Below are 7,098 nucleotides of genomic sequence, written 5' to 3'. Positions count from 1 at the left end.
TTCAGTCCATTATCATCAAGGTGGGAGAATGGCAGTATCCAGGCAGGCATGGCGCAGGAGGAGCTGAGAGTTCTATGTCTTCATCCAAAGGGTGCTAGTGGAAGACTGACTTCCAGGCAACTAGGGTGAGGATCTTATACCCACACCCACAGTGACACACCCATTCCAACCAGGTCATACCTATTCTAACAAGGCCACACCTTCAGATGGTGCCACTCCCTGGTCCAAGGATATACAAACCATCACAGGGAGTTACTGAGTTACTGTCAGCCTCTGTGCCCACCCTTCCCCTAACACATACCTGCAAACACCACACATTTGGCCATTTAAACTTGTGGTGTTTTCTGTATTTGAGCCCAGAGTGTGGGCTCAAAGAAAAACAGGAACGGAAAAAGTAAGTCTCCCTTTAGAAGAGAAAGAAAAAAGAGTCCCCACTACCATGAGCCTCTCAGCCTCCTGGTGCTTACCTTACTGCTTCTTAACCTCAGGACGCTTAGGAGGGTTTCTATGGCTCTTTTTGCATCCCTGCTGTCTCCATACCTTTATCTTCTATTACTCTGAATGACTGGCGTTTCTGTGTAGGTCTGTCTGATTTTCAAAAAGCAAACTGAGCTGTCTGTGTCCTCCCCTACCCCTTGGCCCCCGAGAGACAACCCACCCTTTGGTAACAGTTCATTTCAGCTGCAACTCACTGGTAGGTAGGGCTGTTGTCGACATTTTTGCTATTTATGTTCAGTTTCTCCAAGCATGGTTTTGTAGTCTGTGGGTTAGGAGTGAGGATGGGGGATGGGAGGAGGCAGGCGGTCTTGGGTGGGAGGTGGGTAGAATAGAAAGAAGTGGGTTAGACATCAGTTTTTCCTAGAAAAAAAAAAAACTGGCCATATTGACTGTAATTGTCTATCACATACAAAAAAAATCTTAGAAGGAGAAATTCTGGTTCATTTTTAAGTCTTTAAAAAGAAAAAAAAACACTTTTTTCCCTTTGGCTTGCCTACAAAATTTGTCACTGAAAACTAAGGAAGTTTATTCAGAATTAAAGTACAGTGATTTTGGTCACTCTATCTGTGAGCTTTATTCTCTCTGCTGTTGCTGCTTCAAGATAAACTTCACATGCATTGTCTGCAGTCCCCCTTCACTTTCTTAGGCACACGTATCTCTTTGGAATGCTGCAGAGACATAGATAGCTTTCCTTGTTCAAGGTTACGCAGTGGCAAGAGGACCATCGAGTTATATTTAGTCATGCATTTGCATCCTGTTTCCACTAATGTTTCCACCTCTCAGTTTGAATGTCTAATACATATTGCCATTTCCTGTATCTTAACCTCAAATAACAAACAGTATGGACCACACGTCAATCAAGAGTTCTTGGAGAGCAGCTGAAGTAGCTACTGGTTCACAGGGATTCATTTATTCCTTCAACAACACTGAGATGGAGTTACCAAGAATCTAATTTTATATATAAAGAAACAGACACGGAAGACGAAGTGGGCTACAGCTATACTACCTGGAATACACGTGATCCTCACAGATTTTGGAATAGAAGTAGAGTCTGACCTGGTTAATACTTGAATGAGAGGTGATTAAATAATTTGCAAAAGACATAATGCAGGAATGGGGTTTGTCCCTGCTTCTTGGACTCTTTCTTGAGTTCTTCACTAGTTAGTTGAAAACAACTCTGAGAGACCATAATTTCTGCCTATCACTGTCCTCATGGAGAGCCTCGGGTACTGCTCTGTGTATGTAAAGGCCTCCTCTAGCTGACAGTAAACAGATGTATCCAATTCTCCCTGCCCTTCCTCATGGCCTCCCTTTTCACTACAGTGCTTTTCATTGTTGTGATGAAAGAAAAAAGAAAAAGAAACAGTCAAAACCTTCTTCCTCCAAGAGGCGAGAAATGATTTTATAGAATTGCTATTGATTGCCTACAATTTATAGAGTTAACAAACAGCTCAAAGACAGTGAATAAGGCTACAACTATGTTTTAGGAAGGTTTTCCCACTTGATGAATTGCCGTCAACTAGGATACTTTTCTTTTGGCCCCAGCAGGTCTTGGGTATAGTCCTGGGTTGCTCATTTGGCACATTATATACAGTCACAGACAGGCAAGTAGCTTCACTTAAGCTACTATGCAATGAGTAGTCGTGCATACATCAGGGCTCTCTGAAGGGATAAGGTGTTCTACTCCACACTCTCAGGGCTGAATGACCACTGATGATGGAAAGCAGGAACAGAGATGCTGATAGAGTTGTGAGAAACAGATGTAGAAAGGCAAACTATCCCTGCAGCTCTGGTTCAGTGCTGCCTAGAGCAGGATGGGGTAGGAGTGGTAGCCTCTTGCGTCCTGCCTGGCATCCATCAAGGGCCAAAACCCTACCATATCACTTTATTTTTTTTTATAGTGGCTAGATTTTATTTGCTTATAAAGCCTCTATCCTTTCTGCCTCTTAATTATTTATTTATTAGGTATTTTCTTCATTTACACTTCCAATGCTATCCCAAAAGTCCCCCATACCCTCCCCCACCCCCACTCCCCTACCCACCCACTCCCACATCTTGGCCCTGGTGTTCCCCTGTACACCTTTACAGAGGCAGATAAAGTTTGCACTTTAAAAGCACTGCCATTTCCAATCACAAATTGTGTGAAAGCTGGGTTAGTGCTGCACGCCTTTCATCCCAGCACGTGGGAGGCAGAGATTGTTGATCTCTCTGAGTTTGAAGTCAGAGTTCTAGGACAGCTAGAGCTACATAGAGAGACCCTGTCTCAAAATAATGCAGACAGACAGACAGACAGACAGAAGGATAAAATGTTTCATTTCTATTTTTGAAATCCTGTAATTATCTTGTAAATAATAAAATTATGACTTGCTCCCTTCCTTGCATAGGTAGTGAACACACCAACTTTTGTGTCTATATTAATTTTATTTTCTAATTTTCACTTTTTAAATGCTTTTCATTAGTCAGAAGTCACATGAATGCATTTATAGGCTTTATTAGCTTATGACCCAGTGCTCAACCAGGAGGCCACAGGAAGCCTTGCTCCACTAGACTAGAAAGTTGTCCACCCTGGACAAGAGTCCAAGGAATTTTTTTTCCCCTAGGCAAATTACTCTAGTTACTAGCTGTTGGACGTCCAGGGGACATATCTCAAGGACAACATATTTTAAGAGCCAGACAGGGAAGAGTGCTAAGAAAAGCTATCTTTTTAATATGAAGCGGCAATAGCAACCAGGAACAACAGCATTTGTGACTACCCACTGGACACAAACACACGGACACACAGAAGGACAACTGACAGACAGAAACGCAGTCCCAAGCACATTCCCATAAACATATGACAAATCATAGGGGAGGGGGCTAGATGAGAAGCAATTAGGTAGGTGGGATAAAAAGAGGGGGAGGAGGTGCGACCGTACAAGTAAATGTATGGTGTCGTTTTTTCCCTCTTAGCATTCAAATAGGTTGGATTTTGGAGAGCAATCAGACCGGGTCCCAGGTGGGCAAAGTCAGGCTGAATACAGACTGGCAGAGTGGGCAGAGTGGAGGTGGCCAGCCCAGGCGTCAGGTGTGTAGGGTGACCTGGTTATGGGCAGCTGGGTATGACCAAAACTGGTCCAGTGTGGGCCAGGTGGAGTGATTAGGTGGAGTCCGGGGGTAAGCGGAGGTTGGCGATCAGTGTGGGCGGTAATGCCTGCGGTCCTCGCCCCGCAGGGCCTCTTGCAGACAATGGCTCCCCATCCTTATCGCTGCTCACAGGCCTCCCCAGAGCACAGCGGGCGGTGGCTCTCCCTCGGTCCCGGCTGCCGCCCCGCCGCCCGCCGCTTCCTCCAGGCGACCTCACGGCCTGGGGCGCGGCGAGGACGGCCGGAAACGCTTGGTGGGATGGCGCGTCGGCGACACGCGCGGCCCGGCGGGGAAACAAAGGCGGGATGTGTGCGGCCAAGAGTCCGGAAAGCGGGCGCCGGCCGCGCAACCCCCGCTCCCCGCCCATTGTTCGCTGCGCGCGGCCACACGCGCCCAGGGCGAGCAAGCGCATCCTGCCTGGACCTTCCCTGAGATGCCCGCCTGCGCTGGCTGCGCTGGGAAGGTGACATTCTAAACGACCTTGTGATTTCAGAGCTGTCTTTGTCCCAGAGCTCCACATGGATGACTTCCTCTGACCACCATGCTGAAAACGGAGTGATGTTTCACTCCAGTTTTCCACATGAGAAGAAAAACAAACCAAAACCAAAACCAAAACCAAAAACAAAATCAAAACAAATCAAAAAACCAACTTCAGTAGAACAGGCTAGGTCTACTCCTAATTCCGGGGTCCCAAATGAAACCATCTTCCACATGACTCCACATCTGAATTGCCATAGATTTGACTGTAGTTTTAAGTCAAGCATTGCAATAAAAGGAGTTTCTTTAGCCTGGTCTTTCAAGGCTGGTTATCTAGAAAGTCCAGTAGGAACCTAGAATTTCCGAGCTGGGATTTACTAATGACTTCCTGCCGTTTGCAAGATTGTCCTTTCCCCTATTGTTTTGGTTTCTGGCTGGCCCATTGAAGGAGAATGTGTCACTAATACAAAACTAAGTGTTGTCTGTGGCAAGTGTTCAAGTCTAAGCCATTAGTAGCTTGAGGACCAAGAGCCAACAGATTAGTCAACCTGCAGTTTCCATCTTTTGAGTCATCGGAGTTGGCCTCCTCTAGTTAATCCGCGAATGCACATGTTTATGTGTTTTTTGACAACCTGTGCCCCGGGGAACTGAATTCTGGATGGTTGTTGATCCAGTCTTCCTTTGTTGTTAAGGCAGCCTGTGTCTCTTAGCACCTGTGTCTCAGGCCTAGCTCACTTGGCCTGAGGTCAGTAAGGACCAAATTGCTCTCTTGTGGTACTGGATTTGTAAAGAAACCGGACTGTTTCATACCAGAATTAGATGGAGCCCTCTGGCTAACCAGAAGGGCTTCTAAGGACTGGTGATCAAAATTGAATACAGTGAGACTTGTGGAACATTGACCAGCTGAGGGCACAGGCAAGGAGGAGACACCAATCCTTTTCCTCCGGAGGTCAGAATGTTACAGAGAGGTTCCAGTGCTTCTAAACATCCTCTAGGAGGGGCTGTGAAGTCACTTATTGGAAAAATACTTACCAAGTCTTATTGTAAAAGATTCTGAGAAGAACAGAACAAAACAAAAACAAAACTGGAAAATTGTCTTAGATCTCAATCTCGTGGTTTATACTCTAGTAGAGAATGTCAGAAAAGAGTATTTGATGTCCATATGCAAATAGTGAAAGCGCTAGCCTGCAGGAGAGGGTGTGCATGGCGGTGCTAAAGGGGCATTGCAGAAAGAAGGTGTTAACTAGCCACCACGTGAGTAGTTTTTCCAAGAGCATCCTAGGCACAGAGTTGGCTGTGTGGAGGTTGGAACTAAAGGACCCTAGTGTGGCTACAGCTTCTGCATGTTTGGTGGAAGGAGTCCTTGGCTGATTGAGAAGCTAGTTTATCAGATCAGATCAAAGAGGGCATCTCAATTAGACTAGAGTTATGGGGATGACTAGAGATGGCAACAGATAGAAGAGGCGGATGGAAGAGGTGAGCATGAAGGAGGTTGGTACACAGAATGCGCACAAGGTAAAAAGGATGTAACAAAAGTGGCCCCACCAATTACTGGCTGAGCAGTTCCCTTGGAGCAGTAATATGGAAGAAAAGGTCAGGTGGGGCGGCTATGTGTTATATCTTGGGCACATAAGATGTGAGGTGACTTGAAGTGATTGAGATGTCATCAGAACACTGAGGTGGTGAGTGGGAAAGGAACAAACTTTGTTGGAAGACAGATGTCGCCTTCGATGTGACAAAGCAGGAATAAGAGGGGTGAGGACCTAGGTAGATTCATACATTTGGTAGCAGGGAGGCCCAGAAATAGGTGGCTTGAATACATAAGGCTCAGAATAAGTGGTAGGGTATAATAACCAGTAAATATTAAATATTAGGAGCTCATTTATTATAATATATAGCTTTTATTTATTGGAATGGAAAATCCAGATGGAACAGAGAAGGGTAGTTGGTCAAGGAAATATGAGCAACTTAAGATAACCAGGAAGACATAAAGGAGAAGAGAGACAGCATCATAGAATGAAGGGGGTCCAGCCAAGACTAGACAACAAGTGATGGTTAGGGGGCATATATATGACTGATGCTCGCTTGGACAAGGACATGGCCAGGGTCAAGACTGAGTCAAATAGGAGTTATTGGAGAGGAAGTGGTTAGGAAGTGAAGCCCCTGAGGTTTTGAATCTTCATCTTCACACATTTAAGGAACCTAAGGTAACAGTAGGGCTTAGGTTAAAAAAGAAGAGGCTTCCAACTGGGGCCTCTCATTTTTGACGATGGATGAGAAGGAGAGACAGAGATGGGGAGGAAGAAGAGGTATCAACACATCTGTCAGCAACAGAGGCAAACAGGCATTGAGGAAGCACCATGAGTGGGTAGAAGAGTCTGGATGGGATGAAAGAGAAACTAGAAACCTCTTCACCCATCTGCCCACTTCAGGAGTCCACCAGTAACCCTTGCTAATATGAGCAATTAGACCCGAAAGCACTTTCATCTCTGAAGTATTTCTGGAAAAACATCTTTCCCACGTTGTATTTTTGAAAATTGACAGAAGTCACTGAATAGGTTAGCTCTCAAGAGAACTGTGTGGAATCTGTGAACTCCAGAGCAAGAGGAAAAAGCACTTTGTACATAATCTGGCCATTGGCTGTTATGGCTATTCTTAGTAAGATTTGTAAGCAGACTGCTTTTTGCTCACAATGCATCATCTTTTTGATACACATGTACAACTCTTCATTTCTATTTAAAATTAGCTGGGATGCTATTTTTTATCTGACTATCCACCCCCTTGTCTATGCATGCACACTGCAGTCTCCTGACTCATGTTGTACTCTCATGGCTTAGCTTTCATATGAATTTTTAGGGCACATTCAAGAGAAACATATGTTCTTGCTGTAGCAAAAAGACTTGAACAATCGAAGAAGAAGAAGAAGAAGAAGAAGAAGAAGAAGAAGAAGAAGAAGAAGAAGAAGAAGAAGAAGAAGAAGAAGAAGAAGAAGAAGAAGAA

The sequence above is a fragment of the Mus caroli genome, chromosome 7, assembly GCF_900094665.2.
Source record: "Mus caroli chromosome 7, CAROLI_EIJ_v1.1, whole genome shotgun sequence".
Taxonomy (NCBI): domain Eukaryota; kingdom Metazoa; phylum Chordata; class Mammalia; order Rodentia; family Muridae; genus Mus; species Mus caroli.
This window is presented reverse-complemented; position numbering follows the sequence as displayed.